This window comes from Palaemon carinicauda, chromosome 7 (genome assembly GCF_036898095.1).
Source record: "Palaemon carinicauda isolate YSFRI2023 chromosome 7, ASM3689809v2, whole genome shotgun sequence".
Taxonomy (NCBI): domain Eukaryota; kingdom Metazoa; phylum Arthropoda; class Malacostraca; order Decapoda; family Palaemonidae; genus Palaemon; species Palaemon carinicauda.
In genome coordinates this window covers 3,851,829-3,872,732 of record NC_090731.1, presented here as the reverse complement: position 1 = coordinate 3,872,732, position 20,904 = coordinate 3,851,829, and positions in this window count along the sequence as shown.

Here is a 20,904-nt window from a genome sequence, read left to right as displayed (position 1 = left end):
CCATCACCGTTCCTGTCACCGGTAAAGCCTCATGAGGCTCTACCAAAGTGCACAGCTGCGCGCCATCGCCCTGCAGCTCGCCAACCTACAGGACATCAGCGCACCAGCTCGTCAGCACTCTACAGCGCTTCGGCGCGCCCCTTCATTTGCTCGCCCTCATAGAAGGCAGCAACATAATGCGCCTGCGCGGCAACACTCTCCCGCGCACACGCACCCACGTTCCCTTGCGCACCCTGTGCTCACACACCCAGGGTCGCCTACGCACCAGCGTACTACTGCGCGCCCACAATCTCCTACACATCAGCAATCTTTTGCGCACCCTGCACGTACGCGCCCACGATCTCCTATGCGCCAGCGCTTTCATGCGCTCCCCCACTCCTGCACGCAAATTCTCTCCTGCGCACCAGCGTGCGGGCCAGTACTTAAATGCGCGTCACCGAGTTCCTGCACGCCATTATTCTCCTGCGTGCCCACACTCTAAAGGTGAAACAGTACGTGCAATCCAGCGCTCACCTGCGCGCCAGCTCTCGCCTGGATATCCGCCCGCTCCTGCGCGCCACGTCTCCCGCGCGCACACGCCACCACTAGCCTGGCGCCAATACTCTCCTGCGCGCCCTCGTGCCAACACACTCCTGCGTTCAGTGCCCTAGTCAGAGCTGTAACACAGGCATTCAAGCCTGCCCTGTCCGACCGCTGGTCAGAGCAGCCTATAGCTCTGATCTCATGACACATAACCATGGCTTCCTCTACCCATTTGAAGAGGAAAAGAGGAGTTTCCGACGCGGTCACTTCCCCGAGGGTGAAGCTGACTCCGTGCAGACCATCAAGGTTAGTCCCTCCAGTATCTCCCCAGGGATACTCTCCCTTTCCGTCTGATGAAGACCATCCTTCACCAAGGTAATCATGCGAGGAGAGGCACTCCTCCATCCCATCATTGGAGGAAACCTCCCTTCATGCGAAGAGTTCCCCTCAATCAGAGATGAGGAGGGACACAACACTCAGGCCTTCGATGTTAGAGTCTTACCTCCTTCCTTGGAAGGAGTCCAAAGACTCCAAGACTGCCAAAATCCTCCACCAGGACTAGAACGGACACAGCCAACCACTCGAGGAATGTCCGCGACTCACCCCAAGAAGAGCTCCCGGGAACAGAAGGAGACCAACAAGAATCAGAACATGCATTCTGGCAGGTTCTGATTCTAATGAGGGTTCTCAATGGGTTTTCCGACCAAGAGATACCCCCCTGAGAGGGCGAAGACATGGTTTTAGACCGCGTCTTCGGCACTCTTCAACCCTCAAAGACCAGTGCAGCCCTGCCCTGGTCTCAAGGGTTGAAGAGTATCAAGGACAAGATCGCCCAACAGCTCTCCGAGTTTGCCTCCTCCAACCGAACAGGCTCTACGAACAAGCTCCTCCCACCTCCTCATGTACAGCAGAGGAGGTACTCTGAGATCCTGGAGGAGCCCAGTTCAGCTCTTCCACTCCACCACTCCCTGGGAGAGCTAACCAGGGAAGTCCCTCTTGAGAGACTCTCCAACTGGCAAGTCTCGTTCTCGGCGGTCGAAGTCCTTAACCAGGAAAAGGTCTCTTTAATATGCGATGCAAGCTACTTCATGGCTGGACATCTGGTTAGGGACCTTGGGTATCCTGATACGATCCGAGGATTTATCCAAGGAGCGTACCAGGAAGGCAGTGGAGACCTTTTTGCTCTCAGGCACTCGCACGATGGAGTTTCTTGCCCACCAAGTTTCGAACTTGTGGACAAATACTATCTTGAAACATCGAGATGCAGTGTCTGAGAGGTTCCACCAACAGGTCCCCAGCGTCGAGATAAATAGGCTCACATTCCTCCCTAGAGTGGACCCACCTGTTTGAGCCTAAGGACGTGAAACTTGCTGCTGAGAGGTGGAGGAAGTCTCTTCGAGACTCCCTCCTCCATAGGGCTTTAACATCCAAGCCCTATAAACCTTCAGCACCTCAGCAGTCCCGTCTAACCAAGACCATGATGATGAAACCAGCAGCGAAGACAACGGTGTCTAAAAAGCCCTTTCTTGTCAAGGGCAGGAAAGGCAAAAAGTCCTCTGGGGGAGGAAAGAATCCTAGAGGGAGCAGCCGAGGCCACAAACGCTAGGATAGGCACTCCCCCTGCGTTTCCACCAGTGGGGGAAGGCCTACAAAGTTGCTCAGATAGGTGGAAGTAACTTGGGGCTGATTCCTTGACAATCTCCATGATCTGTCTAGGATATCGCGTCCCGTTCATAACATCTCTCCCTCCCCTGACGAGGAATCCAGTTTCAATAGACTCTCTTGCCATGGGATCGGCATGGGGGTAGGCCCTTCGGGCAGAAGTCCAGACCCTGTTGGAGAAGGGAGCTCTCCAAAAGGTCCTTGACAGGTCCCCAGGCTTCTTCAGTCTACTCTTTCGTGTAAGAAAGGCGTCTAGAGGCTGGAGACCAGTCATCGACCTCTCAGCCCTGAACAAGTTTGTCAAACAAACTCCGTTCAGCATGGAGACGGCAGACACGGTCAAACTAGCAGTAAGACCTCAGGACTTCATGTGTACACTGGATCTAAAGGACACGTACTTCTAGATCCCAGTCCATCCGTCTTCAAGGAAGTACTTAAGATTCAGCCTAGACAACAAAGAGTACCAGTTCAAGGTGCTGTGCTTCGGTCTTTCCACAGCACCTCAAGTTTTCACCAGAGTGTTTGCCCTAGTGTCATTTTGGGCTCACAGGATTGGCATCCGTCTCCTCCACTATCAGGATGACTGGCTAATCCTAGCAGACTCGGTGTCAACCCTTCTTCAACACTGAGACAAACTTCTGAGACTTTGCCAAGATTTGGGGATCATGGTAAGTCTCGAGAAGTCTTCTCTGCTTCCTACACAGAGACTTGTATACCTAGGCATGATTATAGACACCAATCTCCACAAAGCTTTCCCATCAGACGTCAGGATAACAAGGCTGAGAAAGGTCGCAAGACCTTTTCTCCGTCGAGAAGAACTCCCAGCCCAAACGTAGTTACGTCTCCTCGGTCACCTTGCATCGCTGGCCCACCTAGTTCCCAATGGTCACCTCAGGATGAGATCCCTCTAATGGCAACTTAAGTCCCGTTGGAATCAGACTCGCGATTCCCCGAACATCTAGATCCCCGTGGGATCAGCGGAACTGACAGACCTCCAGATGTGGGTGGCAGACGAAAACCTACGAAAAGGAGTGGATCTTCTCGTCCTCCCCCCGGATTTGATGCTGTTCTCAGACGCTTCAAAAAAAAAAAAGGTTGGGGGCCCACGTGCTGCACCTCACAACCTCAAGCCTCTGGTCAGAGTTAGAAGAGTACCTCCACATAAATCTCCTAGAGATGAAGGCCGTCTTTCTGGACCTTCAACAGTTCCAATAGTTCCTGGCGGGCCACTCAGTGGTGGTGATGTGCGACAACACCACAGTAGTGGCTTACATCAACAAGCAAGGGCTACTTTTTCTCAGCAGCTATCCCATCTAGGAGTAGAGATATTGAGATGGGCCAAAATCCACCTGATACTAATATCAGCACGCTCCATTCCGGGTAAAAGGAATGTGTTCGCCGACAACCTGAGCAGAGCATCTCAGGTAGTGAGTACCGAGTGGTCTTTGGGCCATCTAGTAGCCAACTCCGACTGTGGACCTTTCGCAACGGCCCTGAACTCAGGCTCCTGCTGTATTGTTCCCCAGTCCCAGATCCCAGATCCCAAGGCTTCCTGGCAAGATGTATTCCAACAACGGTGGGACAACATTGATATTTACGCCTTTCCCCGGTTATGTCTGATGAGTAGGGTACTCAACAAGACCAGAACATCGGTCAATCTTTCAATGACCCTCATAACTCCGCTATGGCATCACGCAGAATGGTTTCCAGACCTGCAGCTCCTAACGGAGCCCCCCAAGAGAACTCCCTCCACGACACAATCTACTCAAACAACCACATGCCAACATATTCCACAAAGCTGTAGCTTCGCTACGACTTCACGCCTGGAGACTATCCAGCATCTTCTCTCTCAGAGAGGATTTTCGCAACAAGTTGCGACTAGGACGTCTGGATACCTACTTAAGTCATCAGCAGCAGAGTACCAGGCAAAGTGGAAAGTCTGTGGTTGGTGTCGTGGAAGAGATATCTCTCCTCTCGATGCCACTGTTCCAGCAATAGCGGAGTTCTTTGTGTATTTGCGTGAAGAAATGCGCCTTTCAGTTTCGGCAGTAAAAGGCTATCGCTCAGCCTTAAGCCTCGCCTTCAGACTGAAAGGAATGGACATTTCTTCATTGCTAGAACTTTTCTTACTCATACGGAGTTATGAACTTACCTGCCCTCAGTCAGAAGTTAGACCTCCCCCATGGAACGTGGTTCGAGTTCTCAGGTCTCTTAAGAGACCTCCCTATGAACCATTACTCCAGGCAACCGATCGCCACCTGACTTGGAAGACAGTGTTCCTGCTAGCTTTGGCTTTGGCCAAACGAGACGGTGGACTTCATGGTCTCTCATACGACATCGCCCATTCAAGGGGGCGGGGAGAGGTAACGTTCAGCTTCGTCCCTGAGTTTATTTCTAAGACTCAGAACCTGGGAGTAGCAGGTCCATGATTCGACTCCTTCCGGATTTCTAGTCTCCGTACTGTAACAGATGACCCAGACCATCTCTTACTATGGCCAGTGAGGAATTTGAGGCTGTATCTTAAGAGAACAGCCGCAGCCCGTCCCCGTGTGCCTGCACTATTCGTCAGCACAAGGAGGACCAAGAGGAGGGTCACCAAGAACACCATCTCTGCACGGATTCGCAAGGTCACAGACTCCACCTTCACGTTGCCCCAGAGCTCATGATATCGGGCATAGCTACGCCTGGCATTCAAGAGAAACTTCTCAGTGACGCTGGTTCTTCAAGCTGGGGTGTGGAATCGTCAGACCACATTCACATCCCACTACCTGCAAGACGTGACCCACAGGAGACTATATGTTCTCTATCGGTTCTGTGGTGGCTGCACAACAGCTGGTTTAAAACCTCAAGCTCCTTATTGGACAAGTAGCAGAAGGTTAAGGGCGTTGTTACCCGGATTTAGTCTGCGTGAATGAAAAAATTTAACCAGCCCTTATTCTTTTCTTCATTCTCCCCTCTCTTGGGGAAAGCCCCATCCTGGGTTCTCTGCACAGCTGACATCAAACCACTGAAGGTAAACCATGCTCTCATGTGTACCTAGTATTAAGACTAATACTGTTGCATCCCCACACCCTGACGAGGTGGTATTGGGAAAGTCCTAGTTACACAGTTTTTCCTTCTAAAGATCTCAGAATAACTTTACCTGGACAGTCACACTTCTATATACCTCAACACACAGCTTGTGTAGGCCGCGGACCTTGTGTAGCAAGGTTTCAGCGAGGAGCAGGAACTCCTTATTTTTGAGTACTGACATACTCAGATAAGGAGCGCCTGGGTAAAGCCAGAAGCCAGATTGGCTGGGATGTCCACCCTACCTAATGGGTGAGTCACCCCAATTAAATAGCATGGTTTGTATTCCAGTTACGGAACAAGTGACAAATTCGTAAATAATTTGTATTTTTCCTAACTATACAAACCTTAGCTATTTAAGCAAACTTACCTGCCAGCCCTATCCCCTTTGAAGTCCTACCTCCAAGCAAAGTGAGCTCAATCACAGGTGTGTGAGGTGGGGCTAGTGAGCTCAATCACAGGTGTGTGAGGGGCAGCCAGTAGCAAGCTACCCTCCCCTGCCCCCGCTAACTAGCAAGCTACCCTCCCCTGCCCCCGCTAACTAGCGGTATGGGGTAGTTAACCCTTGTTAAATTTTAATGGCTCGTCATTTCAGCTACGCCGAAAGTAATACCCCTATTCAATAGCTAACGTTTGTATAGTTAGGAAAAATACAAATTATCTACGAATTTGTCGTATTTCATCATTTTCCAATCTTTAAGAGTAGTGATATTCCCATAATCCACCTCTGTTTACTCAAGCTTTTTCCTCTTTTTGTCTTAAAGTTTGTTTCTGATCCATACAGAATCAGTCATTGTGAGAAGTCGATTAAGATTTTGTTGAATGTTGGTCCTTTGGATATAATAAATATTAGTTTTAAGAGTTTGGACGATGATTGACTGGTTTAAGATGGTTTATTTCTTTCAAGAGGTACCCTCCATAATGGAGAACTTCATATCTTTAACCGTTCCTTGCATATGGTTTTGGTCATGTTGATTGTTGCAACTGTTTGGCTACTTTTCTCTCTATGCCAACTTATGCAGAGAATGTTATCATCTATTTCATTTTTGGATCCTTACAATGATGGATTAATCTTGATGTGCCTTGAAGAGGTGTTTATGAATTTAGTTTTAGCTTGATTATCATTATCCCATTTTCCATGGTAATGTGGTAGTTGCCAAAGGAATCCTAGGTAGATTGATTGAAATAGGGCTTTCGTCTATCTATCTACCATGGCACTTTCCCTAAAATTTGGGAGGAAGCTGACAAAAAAAGGAAATAAAAGGGGATTTTTTTTTCATGGTTCCTTTTTGCTTGACGAGGGACTCGGCCAAGTTTGGTTGGTACTGCTAGGGTGCCACAGACCACCCTCCCCTATCTTCCCCCACAAAGGAAGCTGCATATGCCGACTGTCCCACTGCTGCCACCTCAGCAGTCACCAAGATGACTCGAGGTAGCAGCAGGGCCTATTGGAAGAGCGTTGCAATCGCTCGCCATTCGTTTCTATTCCTATCAAGCTCTTTTGCCTCTCTCACGTCTTATCCTCCTATCACCTAGGACTTTCATACAAAATTAAAAAATTATTGTAATATTTTCAGTTGAATCTATTCCTTTTTTGAAAGAATACCACTGAATGGGAATCCTAGATAAGTATTGAAATGATTAGCGTTTCGTGTATAGTTATTTTAATGGGAACGAATTGGAGAAGAGGATGACTGTCAAAATAGAAAGATTGGTTAATTATGAAGCGCTATGTGCGTAAGCTAGAGCTCGATAGAGTTAGGAGAGCTTCTAGGTCTAAGTCTAAGTCTGTTAGTGGTAAGGAAGACGAACTTAGCGTAGATTTATCTATTGATCCTATTATTGATTCCTCTTTGGAAGTTGATCCTTCCCTTGAGGTAGTAACTCCTGCACCTCCTACAGGTTCCGTTTCTACGGATGACCCTCGGTACGCTAGCCTGGCGGCCGAGTTGAAGGCCATTAAAGAACAGCTGGAGGCCTTTAAAGGTAAGGAAAGTGAAAGTGCTTGTGTTAGTGCAGTGGAGGTGGCGACCGACCGAATCTGTCATACCCCTAGGCCTAGACCTCTACCAAGCTCCCAGGACCAAGGGAGAAGGTACGTCGATGACCGAAAGGGGGTGAGAGGTACGTACCCTCGGTCAGCCGTCGCCTCAGACAGTCCTGTTGTCTATTCCCAGGCTGCTCTTGACCGTCACGGGAAAGACGAGTCGGATGTGTTGTTTTCTTCTCCGAATTCGTCCAGACGTAAGTGGAAGTATGAAGTTTCAAGACCTACTAAGAGGAGATGGAACCGCGACGAACGGTCTCGTTGTTTCTCTCCCGGTTCTAGCAGTTATGAACCTTGTCCGTCGGAGGATGATTTCGACTCCGTGCCTGTGAAAAGGACGAAGCCTGCTGCCGAAGATACGAGTGTTATTCGTCAGCCCCCCCCTTCGGGTCCGCAAGACCCAGCTGATGTTGCTAAATCCTTTATGTCTGTCATGCAGGAACAACTTTTGACTTTAGTACAAGCCTTTAGCCGCCCTCACGCCCAGTCTGACAGACGTAAAGACGACTCGTTGCCGATTAAGAAGTCTGCTTCTAAGAGAGAACGGAGTTCTTCTTTAAAGAGAACTTCTCCCTCTCTACGCCAGGATGAGGAATGTGTGCTTTCGCCAGACGATACTTCTTCGCGATACCAGGGCGATACGTTTTCTCGTTCTCGATACCGGGACGATACCTTATCGAACGACGCTGCTTCTCGTTCTCGATACCAAGACGATACCGCCTCCCGTGCGCTTCGACACGACGATACCTCCTCTCGTTCGCTTCGCCACGACGATACCTCCTCTCGTTCGCTTCGCCACGACGATACCTCCTCTCGTTCACGACGCCACGACGATACCGACCCTAGTTCTCGACGCCACGACGATACCGCCTCTCGTTCACGACGCCACGACGATACCGCCTCTCATTCTCGCCGCCACGACGATACCGCCTCTCATTCTCGCCGCCACGACGATACCGCCTCTCGCTCTCGACGACAGAACGACTCTGCCTCTCGTTCTCGGTCCCAGGGCGATACCACCCTGCCTCTTCGGGACGATACTGCCTCTCGTTCCAAGGATTCTTCTAGCGCGGGACTCCAGGATGCAACCCGTCTTTTGCAGGATGATGCCTTTGATTTGCCCTTGTCGGGTTCTAAGGATTCTTCTCTTTCAAAGGATATTGCAGATGTGGATCAGGCCCTCGAGGATGTTTCTGATGACGATGATAATCCTGCCGACGCTGTGGGAGATTACAAAGTTCTCTCTCGCTCCCTTCTTGAACTTTTTGGAGAGGAATTCCAACCTGCTGCCCCTCAATCTCCTCAGTCCCAATTTAACAGAAAGAAGGCCAAGAAACAGTCGGCCTTCATCAAGATGAAGCTGTCTATCTCCGCAAAGAAGGCTCTCACGAAGATTGATGACTGGATGATGGAGCGGAGACAAACAGTTAAGACTTCCTTCTCGTTTCCACCAGCTCGTCTTGCTTCAAGAGCGGGTATGTGGTATGCAACTGGAGAACCTTTGGGTCTGGGAGTGCCTTCCTCCTCCAAGGGTGACTTCTCTGGTTTAGTGGACTCTGCTAGAAGGCATGCTCTCAACTCAGCCAAGGTCATGTGGTCAATGTCGGAGCTGGATCATCTCGTCAAAGGTATTTTTAGAGCCTTTGAGGTTTTTAGTTTCCTAGACTGGTCGCTTGGGACTCTCGCAAGGAAAACTGAACAGATGGATGGATCTAGGGACCTTACCAGCATTATGTCCTGTATGGATAAGGCCCTCAGAGATGGGGCGAATGAGTTGGCTGCTCTGTTCTCAGCCGGGGTCCTAAAGAAGAGAGCTCTGCTTTGCTCTTTTGCTTCTAGGTCTGTTACCAATGCTCAAAAGTCTGAGCTTCTTTACGCCCCCCTCTCTCAACATCTTTTTCCCGAGTCCCTGGTTAATGACATTACGCGTTCTCTGGCCCAAAAAGCCACCCAAGACCTTTTATCTCGTTCTGCTCGTAAGCCCTTTGCAGCCCCTCCTTCTTCTTTGAAACGGGAGGAAAGGAGATTCCAGCAGCCCTTTCGGGGCAGGACTACTTCAAGATCAGATTTTAGAGGGAGAAGGCAAGATTCAGGACCAAGATCTACCAGGGGTTCTTTCAGACCTCGCTCCAGGAAATGAAGTTCGTCTCCTCCAGACAGTAGGCGCAAGACTGTCAGGTTTTTGGCAGTCCTGGAAGAGGAGAGGGGCGGACACCTGGTCCCTCTCAGTCATCAAGGAAGGATACAAGATCCCCTTTCTGAAAAAACCTCCTCTCGCAGATGCTCCGCTGGCCTTAGTAGCCCGGTACTCAGATCCTGGGAAACAGAAGGCTCTAGTAGACCTTGTCAACCAAATGCTAGACAAGGGGGCGATAGAACCGGTTCGGGATCTAGTCTCCCCAGGCTTTTACAATCGCCTGTTTCTGGTCCCCCAAGAACTCGGGCGGATGGAGACCCGTCCTGGATGTCAGCGCTCTCAACGTATTTGTGGAGAAGACAAAGTTCTCCATGGAGACGACTCAGTCGGTGCTGGCGTCAGTACGTCCAGGGGACTGGATGGTGTCCCTCGACTTGCAGGACGCATATTTCCATGTCCCCATCCATCCGACTTCGAGGAAGTACCTGAGGTTTGTAATGGAGGGCAAGTGCTTCCAATTCAGAGCTCTTTGCTTCGGTCTCAGCACGGCTCCTCAAGTCTTCACCAGGGTAATGGCGAATGTGTCAGGTTGGCTGCATCAGGAAGGGATAAGGATATCCTTCTATCTGGACGATTGGCTGATTCGTTCACGATAGAGGGAGAAATGTCTGGAGGATTTACGGAAGACTTTTATGATGGCTCAGGATCTAGGCCTGGTCATCAACAGGGAGAAGTCTCAGATCAGACCGAATCAGACTATTCTCTATTTGGGGATAGTTCTGAATTCAGTTCTTTTTCGGGCTTCTCCCTCTCAGGAAAGACAGACCAAGTGTCTCGTAAAAGTCAGAACTTTCCTGGACAAGAAGAGATGCACAGCGAAGGAGTGGATGAGTTTGCTGGGGACTCTATCCTCCCTCGAACTGTTTGTCTCTCTGGGGAGACTCCACCTAAGGCCTCTTCAGCACTTTTTTTCGAAGACATGGAACAGAAAGATGCAGGAAGACTCCTTTTCCTTCCCCATTCCAATAGAAGTCAAGACTCTTCTGAAGTGGTGGCTGGACCCAACCTTGTTAGGGGAAGGGATCTCCTTACACAAGAAGAACCCAGACCTAGTGTTGTTTTCAGACGCATCAGAGTCAGGCTGGGGGGCAACACTAGGAAGCAAGGAGGTCTCAGGCTATTGGGAAGGAATTCAGCTGGGATGGCACATCAACAACAAGGAGCTGATGGCCATTTTTCTGGGGCTAAAGGCCTTCAAGGACTTGGTGTCTGGGAAGATTGTGGAGGTCAACTCAGACAACACCACAGCTCTTGGTTACATCAGGAAGCAAGGAGGGACTCACTCTCTGTCTCTCTTCGAGACAGCAAGAGAGCTCCTTCTTTGGGCGAAGGAGAACAGGATAAGCCTGCTGACGAGGTTTGTTCAGGGACAGAAGAATGTGAGGGCGGACATGCTCAGCAGGAAAGGGCAGGTCCTTCCCACAGAATGGACCCTCAACCAACAGGTCTGTCAGAGTCTCTGGAGGCTGTGGGGGAGACCCCTCATCGATCTTTTCGCCTCCAATTTATCCAAGAGGATCCCCATCTATTGCTCCCTAGTTCCGGACAGAGAGGCAATAGCAGTAGACGCCTTTTTGATGGATTGGACGGGGATTGACACTTATGCTTTTCCCCCGTTCAAGATCATCAATCTGGTAGTCAGGAAATTCGCCCTCCTCGATTCGGGACGGATGATCCTGATAGCTCCGTTCTGGCCGATGAGGGAATGGTTCACGGAGGTGGTGGACTTGTTGATGGACTTTCCAAGAAGCCTCCCTGCAAGTCCAAATCTGCTCAGACAACCCCACTTCGAGAGATATCATCAAAACCCCCTCGCTTTCAATCTGACTGCCTTCAGACTATCGAGAAGCTCGTCAGATCGAGAGGCTTTTCAGCGCAAGCTGCGAAAGCTATCGCCAGAGCGAGGAGGGTCTCTTCGCAGAGGGTCTACCAGTCCAAGTGGGAGACTTTTAGGGCTTGGTGTAGGAAGCACAAGATTTCCTCATCCACTACCTCTGTGAGCCAGATTGCGGATTTCTTGTTGTACCTCAGACAGGACGCTAAGCTAGCTGTATCCACTATCAAAGGGTACAAAAGTATGCTCTCTTCCGTCTGTCGGCATAGAGGCTTGGACTTGTCTCGCGACAAGGACTTACATGACCTCTTGAAGTCTTTTGAGACGACCAAGCAGACCCAGTTAAAGCCCCCTTCTTGGAACCTTGATGTGGTTCTTAAATTTCTGTGCACCAAGAGATTTGAGCCCATCTCACAGGCTCCCCTAAGGGAGGTTACCAAGAAGACCCTCTTTCTTTTGGCCTTAGCAACAGCTAAAAAAGTTAATGAAGTCCATGCAATTGAAAAACAGGTAGGCTTCAATCTGAATGGGGCAGTTTGTGCCTTGAGATTAGACTTTCTCGCTAAGAACGAGAACCCTTCTAAGCCCTGGCCGAGGACCTTTGAGGTTCCTAACTTGACCAACCTAGTGGGTCAAGAGCAAGAGAGGCTGCTCTGTCCAGTACGAGCCCTCAAGACCTACTTGTCTCGCACAAAAAGTGTGAGAGGCTCTTCTAGCTCCCTGTGGTGTTCTGTGAAAGATCCTCAAAAGCCCCTTTCCAAGAACGCTTTATCCTTTTTCCTGAGGGAAGTGATAAGAGAAGCGCATCTCTTGTGTGAGGAGGAACACTTCGGACTTTTAAAAGTGCAAGCTCACGAAGTGAGGGCCATTGCGACCTCGCTTGCTTACCGCAAGAACATGTCGCTCCGTCAAATTATGGATGCGACATTCTGGAGGAGCAACTCTGTGTTCGCCTCTCATTACGTCAGAGAGGTGAGGGTGGATTATGAGAAATGTTATACCTTGGGACCATACGTAGCTACGGCTTCTGTATTAGGCAAAGGAGTTACTACCTCCCCTCAACCTTAGTTTTGTTTACTTGTACATAGGTTGGTGTATTTTTTATTGGTTGTCTGAGGGCTTCGACTTGTGTACAGTCACCTCAGTCTAGTTAGATTATTTTTATCTACTTTGCAAATGTTAGGTGGTTGGTTTGGTAAAGTTGTTGTTTTTTATTTTGGGCAATAGGTAGTCCTGAAGTCTAGTCAGATTGTTGGTCTCACCCCGTTGACAGACTCGATTGAGTGTTTTTCAGCACTGCAGGTCACATCCTGGCTGACACTCCTAAGGGAAAGCGACTCAAGAGGCAGGAACCTTTGAAGTCAGCTACCTTAGCAGGTAAGGAATCAAGGTGTTTATTTATCCTACAACTTTTTTGGTTGTTTCCCCAACGATGTTACTGTCTATCACCCTCCTCCAAGTGTGTTAATCAGCTATGTATATATAACTGCCAGGTAAGTTCTGTTCATAAAAATGGAGTTTTTATGATAAAACAAAGTTTTGTGAATACTTACCTGGCAGTTATATATACATTCGAAGGCCCACCCACCTCCCCTCAGGAGACAGGTCGGGCATAGATGAACTGAAGAACAGAAAACGGGAATGATTCCTCCTACCACCCTTTAACGGGTGTTACCACCCAACCACCACAAGGCGGTTGCCTAGTTTTAGAAAAATTCTGCCGAAATAGAGATAATTAGCTATGTATATATAACTGCCAGGTAAGTATTCACAAAACTTTGTTTTATCATAAAAACTCCATTTTTTTTTTTAAATGTGTTAAAGTGAAAAAGTAATCATATTTGAAAGAATTGATGGTGTATGAAGGTAATCTGGAAGCTGACAAGAATTAGATAAAAGGAGTTTATGGTTGTGAATAAAAGCTTTTCATTGAGTTAAATTTGATGGATTATGCTGCCGATCTATTGCTGCAGTAGGATTGTACAATTTTTCAAAAAGAAAAGAAAGTGTGGTAGATGATTTTGTGAAAGTAATGTGTAATATTTTGGGTTGTTTATTTACTAGGGAATTTAATTTGATGATACTGTATAGTACAATTTTGTTTATGATGTTTTAGAATTCTGGCTGCAGCATCATAATGTGTCTAGTAAATAACACATGTAAGCGAATGTAGGAAACGGTTGTTGTTGTTTTGAAGGTAGCCAGGAAGAGGGCCTATTTAGAGAAGGGAAGATCAAGCAAATAAGAAACTTGTTTAAGGTACCTGTATACATATTACCCTCATACAAAAAATGATTCAAAGTACAGGTACCTGTTAATAGTCTTCTCAAATATTATATTTTTCCTTTTATTTTTTCAATGAATTTCCACAGCACTGTACTGTAAAATGATAGGCATTTTATTTGGTAAGAATTAGATTTTATTTTCACATATTTTATTTGTTCAATAAAGTATAATTTTGGCTTTTCTATCCTCACTTGGGTAATGTAAGGGTAATGTGTGTTTTGTCAAAATTTGTTATTTGTAATATTCCATGTATGATTTTTATATTTTAGAAAATACATATATTTTTTTTTTTTTTTCAAGAATTAGTACCTTCGTCCCTTATCGTTGAAAGTTGTGTATCTTTGTTCAGTTTGTTTGATGTCTTATCTGTTCCAAAATCTCTTAAATTTCTTGAATATTTTCTAACAGATTTGGCACCTTGCTTCCTATAATAGAGAAGAGGTTCGAGCTTAAGAAAAGGTCGTCAAAGTAGTCATGATATCGCTTTGTGAATAATCCTCATGTTCTGACATTTGCCTTATTAACTACTTTAAAACTTAAAAAGAGGAAGACTTATGGAGTTTGCCTTTGTCTATTTGTTTGGTTTGTGCTACTGTCACCCAATCAAAAGTAATTTTTTTGCTGGAATTACTTTTAATGTTTACAATTTATCTCTCCTTGTCTGTTTTTTTTGCTTGTTCTATAGAGGTGTACTGTTTATGAAGATTAATCGTCGGCGCGCACTCGTGTCCGAGTATTGGGTTCTGTCATTAGTCATCAGCCTACAGCCCTCGTCTGCAAGGAGCTAGCCCGCTTCAATGTTGATGTGGCGGCTCTTAGCGAGACCATGAAGATTAATAATTGGGTCTGAAAGACTCCATGTAACTGCATATAAAGGAAATATGTTATTAATGGATCATTAGCCTTTTATAGAGTTTCCAGTGTTTTTACAGGGCCATTATGAATCTATCTTTGTCAGTTCTTGACCATTATTACTCACGGCATGATATTAGTTCTCTTGTTGCCGTCCGGCCTTTCAATTTTGACTTCATAATGCAACTTATGAGGACATCCTATCATGGCCAGGTCTTCATCTATTGACCCTTTCCTCAGGTCTTTTCTAATAACCTCCACAATTACTGTTTTGAATATATTCGCTGTCGTCCCATCCAGAACATCTCGATCTTTTTCTTGGTGGTTTTTACTGCTGCTTGATGCCACTTCCACAATTCTTTTTTATGATTGAATCTTAACTGTATACCAGTTATGAATCTTGGCATCCTCAAGTCACATACTTATAAAATGTTTTATATTATTATGTAAAACCTGTAGTTCTAGCACTCCATGCAGCAAACATATAACCCTTGACAGAAAGTGGAAGAGATCTTTTCATGTAAATTGCCTTGCTTTTGGGTGCATATCCACTGGAGTGGTTCAGGAACGTTTCACTTGCCTAGTTGAAGGGATTATGGCTAATATTTGCTTTTCATGAACATACCTGTGCTTTACTAGAAACCTGATGGCAGTTTTTAAGACCATTTTACATTTCAAATCACTCTATTTTTTTAAATCCCCTTGGAGGCTTTTTGGCTTTTTCTTGAAGGGTGTAGGTACTGTATACTCAAAAGTCTTAGTCTAAATGAGAATCTTTAGAAATTTTAAAATGGACTACTCGAGGTATTGAACTTTTGGGGACTCCTGTTATAGTTTGATATAGAAAAGGCAATTCCAATATCAAACGTATTACGTAAAACATTTTTTTTTACGAAGTAAAAGTGCCTCCTTTTTTTCTTTTATAACCTACTTCAACTTTGTTTCCACTTCCTTCCTACTTTTTTTGCACTAAAGTCTAAACTTCAAGAGAAGGTCCTCACTTACAAACTTAATTCGGTCCAAGAAGCCGTTCGTAAGTTGAATTTTTTTACATTTTGCCTTAGGGGATGCTTAACCTAAATCCCATACCTATGATTTCCCGCTACTAAAGTCAGCAATTAGTCGGCTTTCATATGAAGTAAGTATCAGGTTATTACAAATGTCATTTTACTTACTGTATTGAAGATATTGTTTTATTATAGTACAGTATTTCTCTTTATTCCAATGATTCCCTTGACACTTATTCCATCTGCAGTTAGCCATCTTATTGGCCCCAACTTTCCTCCAAGTTTCCCCTGGCTAATGTGCTTTAAATTCTCATTTCAATATGTAATTTGCCACATAATCTCCATCTTACTTACATTTTAGGTTATTAAATTAATAAACTAAGTATTAATTATAGCCGATGTTTGTTATTTTCAATTTAATTTTTTTGTTTTTGTTTAACCGAATAATTGTAAGTCTATAAGTTGGCCTTTCATGATAAATCTGGTGAGGGATTTTTCATTGCTGCTCTGCACTGAATAGTGTTCTTGAATAGCCTTCCTATCCAGATTACTGACCCAAGGGAATGGTTGCTTCCCTGATTTTACATTCCAAGTTTGAGAATGTTAGTTAAGGACTTTGTGTATCAACTGGTACTCTTAATACTTCAGTTGAATATTTGTTTCTTGGTCAACACTACTTCATTTGTGGCAGTAGACTACTATAGTGTTCTGCCCTCAGGGAGGTCCTTTCATGGGTTATTCCCCCTCCGTAATTCTCTGTTCATGGCCACCTCTTTTAGCTCTTGGTGCATTCTCCCTCCCTTCAGGTCATGTGGCATCGACTCTCTTCTCCTTTCTCTGGGTCTTCGTCCTTCAAATTTACCTTCCATAATGTCCTTCAGTAACCTATCTTAAAATGTTTCCTATCCAGTTTGTCTGCCTTCTGTTTAGTGTTGTAATTAGGGATTTCTTTTCTCCAACTATTCTTATTACCTCTTCATTTGTCTTGTGGTCTCTCCAACTTAATTTCAGCTTTCAAAGCTGCAACAAATGTTTATGTTGAACAGGCTGACAGAAGTATTTTTTAAGGTTTATATATGACATATCTGTTTTGATGTTACTGTTTTTAAGATATTGCTAATTTTTTCTCCTATCGTTTGTTTATTTTCTTATTTCCTTTCCTCATTGAGTTCTTTTCCTTATTGGAGCCCCTTGGTTTATAGCATCTTGCTTTTCCAACTCTATTTGTAGCTTTGCTAATAATAATAATCCTTCTCCATATCCACATTTCAAATGCTTCCAGATGTTTCCTGTCTGTTGCTTTTAAATTCCATGTTTCAGAATCGTACAATGCCACACTCCTTATGAAACTTTTTACAAATTTTTTCTTCGGTTCCTTTTTCAATTTTCCCATTATTGTTAGTCTCTCTCCCAAAAGCTACTTTATACATACATATACCAAGGCACTTCCCCCAATTTTTGGGGTTAGCTGACATCAACAAATGAAGCAGAACAAAAAGGGGACCTCGACTCTCTACGTTCCTCCTACTTTATGTTGGTGCAGTTAACTGTACCAACTGTATTGAATTGCCTTTATACAAATACTGGCTACAGTCGTCAGGGACTGGAAGGTCCATGTGTGACACTTTCCCCATTACCTAAAGGTCTGTAGCTTCCACTTCTAAATAGGTATTGCTGTCTGTGAACTATTCATTTAAGCAGTTCACTGTTGGCATTACTTCAGGATCTTATCAGTCACTTTTTAGCTGTATAGTATTATACCTCGGTTCTCACATTTCTTCCATCTTGGTGTCTTGTTGTGGTGACCTAATGGAAACATCCTTGCCTGGTGATTGCCAGACTCGAGTCAAGAATCCTGCTCAAACTCGATAGTTTCTAGTAGTGTCTGCAACCTCACCATCCTTGTGAGCTAAAGATGGGGTCTTTTGGGGGGATCCTATCAGTCTACCTTCTGAGTAATCAGCAGTCGTTGCGTGGCTCTCCCTAGTCCTCTGGAGAGGGGACTTGGTTGCTTAAAATATGTATATAATGTCAGTCTTTAGGATATTGTCCTGCTAGCTTAGGGAATTGTCCCTGTCTTTTGCCTTTTCCATTCATGACCAACCTTTAAACTTCTCAACTTTTACTAGTTCTTCAACTAGGAGGATTTCCATTGGTTACACATGGGCACTGAAGGGCTTATAAATCTGTTCCAGCTTTTCTTCTATCTTGTCCAGACTAGCTTTTACTTCATACTTCAAGTGTAGATTTTCCCCAGTTGTATTGACTCGGCTCTTATTCCCTTGCTACGTCCTTATGGTTTCTGGCTAACCTTACTTTTTATCTTGAAACTGTTACTTCGTTTTGCTGAATCAGGGTTTTCGCCTAGTTGTGCTTGGCTTCTCAGGCCCCAGTCCCGGGTTTTATGGGCCCATTTTGTTAGTTCAATACAGTGAATCCTAATATTGACCACAGAGTTTCAGAAAGTTTTTTTTTTCTATTTGATTTCTTTCTATTTTGATACAGTAAACTATTGAAAAGCAGTTATTTATGGTAGAGAATATTCTTTATTCATTTAGTTGCACTTCATAGATTTTATTGCTAAATAACTATTTTCTACATACAGTACTTTGTCTTGTGGATATTTTTTTTTCTTGTGCTTCGGTTTATAATTTTACAGTTAGTATTCGGTAAGTTGTTCACTTTCTGTGCTGTAGTTTTTTCACAGGGTTTTAGATTCCTTTTGTGTATGTTCCCTATCACCTGAAAAAGATCATTAAGTTCATTTGTGTTTGCTTATTTTTTGTTTTCTTTCAAATATGCCTTCCTGGCAGGCACCTTTGCTGAAGGATCAGTTTTCAGGTTTTGCTTAGATATATACCTCTAAAATTTGATATTGAATTCTTTGATGACAGGTAGCATAAAACATCTTATTTCTGGACATTTGATGACGAGATTCTGTTTCTATTGTCATACAGTTATTTTTGGTGAAACTAATAAAATTTGCAGTAAAATAAGAGCTATCAAGTTCCAGCATCTTTAAACTGGTGTGAAAATCTTTTAGTGATAATTCTTTTATTGTTACACTGTCTTTTCAATTCTCACTGATGTACTTTTCACAAACTTCAATAATTGAAAATGTCTAAATAGTTTTACACTACTTGCCTCCTTATGATGTTGTTTAAGAGATTGGTATAGTTTGTGGTAGTGGCATTCAGAGGTTGACTTTCACAGCCCTTTAGATAGCTGTCCCTTTTGGGTGTGTCTAGTTTCATGTATTTCAAATCATTCATTTTCATTTTACCCCCAAAGGATGCGTAGGACCCCAGTGACACTTGGCAGTTATGCCTCATATATTTTTTATTTTGCATACTTTTACCTCAAGCAGGGTTCCTGGTGAGCCAAGGCCTCTTGTATATCTAAATATTAAAGTAATAATCAAGAATTTGGATCTGTTTCCAAATTTTTCATCCTTTTTTATGTGCTTTGGCAAGCATTTTAGGTATTCCAATATTGCATCCTTTTGAAATCCTCTAAACCATCCTCGAACCATTGGAACTACCATTAACTTGTAGTAAGAAGTTACAACAACATAGCATATACAGTATATTCATACCTTTTAAGGCTAACACTTGAAATTTCTTATATTTTTTAAATTTGTAAAAGAAAATAATTAAACTTTTAATCAGTTTTTTTTTAGAATGGGTTGGTAAAGGACAAACACACATTACCCTTCATTATTTTATGACTGTTAAGAAATTGCTCAATATATTGTAAGATATTTAGTGCTTAAGAATATTGTGTAAGGAAGACACACTGTTACTTTAGATCTGAATTACCGTCTCTTAATTGCTGAAAATGTTTGTTAGTATAGAGTATTTGATAATAGAATAATTGTTATATATGAAAGAGAGACAATTGTCTGTTCCTATGCACTTGCAAACCTTTCATACTTTAGAATGGGGAATTTTCTTCAGCAGAGCTGAATCTGCCGTTGCAATTGTTAACTCGGTAGTTAATGACAGGTTGTAAGTGCGAGTGAGTAACTCCGCTTGCTCTCCTGTCAGACATCTCTGTCTTTGACCCGGAGTACAGGCTTAATGTTGTATCCTATCTTTTTCTAATAGTTGTTAGTTTAAATGGTAAATATTGGCTTTATGTTAATAATGGAGCCAAGCAGGAATGAGTGTAGGTTGGACTCTGCATCAGTTTATGGCTAAACCAGCAATAGATTAACTCGCACACTGGTTAGGGGCAGGGTTGTTTGCAATTATCCCCTTTGACCAAGTTGTAGCCCTGTTAAAGGCAGACCTATTCTTTGAATGGGGAAGTGACATCTTAGGGATTATTCTTGGCAATGCCCATGATGATGTAGAAGGGACTGTTTAGCGCTTTGTGCTCATCAAATTCACTGAAGCTACTGGATTCACATTCCTTCCTACTGGGAAAGGTGCTTCAGGAGAAAGGAAAAAAAGAATCTACCTCGGGTAGTCTTTTTACAGGTTGTAGTGTTAAGTGAACGCTGCTTTTTCTTGCAGACTGCTGTTGAGTAAAGCTCTTGCAAGGAGGCCCTCAAAGTCTTAAAAGGAGTGAGCAGCTAAGGGTACTTCACCCCGTTGTTCCAAACGGTGATCGCCGGAGTGCGCTCTAATCCAAGAGAACAGTTATGATGACTTCTGCCCTGTTAGAAGGCTCCTGGTCTGGTAAACCTGTGTTTCACAATGCTTGTCCCATGGAATTAGCTTATCTTATTCTCTTGTGCCTGTGATTCTTTGTCCCATTGCTGCTGCTTCTTTGTCTGCATCTTTTTCCACTTTTATGTGGGGTCGATGTTTCTGGCCAGCGTTCTCCATCTACCTCTGTCCCATACTTCATTACCGGTTAATCCCTTTGATCGAAGGTCATCCTTGATACAGTCCATCCACCTTTGTTTTGGTCTCCCTCTCCTTCTCGTTCCCTGTACCTCCATTTCCATCACTCTCCTCCCAATATACTGTTCATCTCTTCTCATGACATGACCATACCACCTCAGTCTACTTTCTTGGATCTTATCTGATAGTTTTCTAACTCCTGTGGTACCCATAATTACCTCATTCCGTATTGTCACCCCACACATCCATCTCAACATTCTCATCTCTGCCACATCCAGCTGCTTCTCTTCTGTCTTCTTTATTGCCCACGTCTCCGCTCCATACACCATTGCCGGTCTCACAACTGTCCTGTGTACTTTACCTTTCAACTTAACCCCTTTTTTCCTGTTGCATAGTACTCCACACATTTTTTTTCCAATTCTTCCTTCCTGCTTGTATTCTGTGGTTTATTTCTGCCCCAAGATCACCATCCTCTGCAACTGTTGATCCTAAATACTTGAAATTTTCAACTCTTTTCAATCTCTCTCCTTGTAAACTAACTTCCCCATTCTCACCATTTTTCAGTCTCAAATACTCTG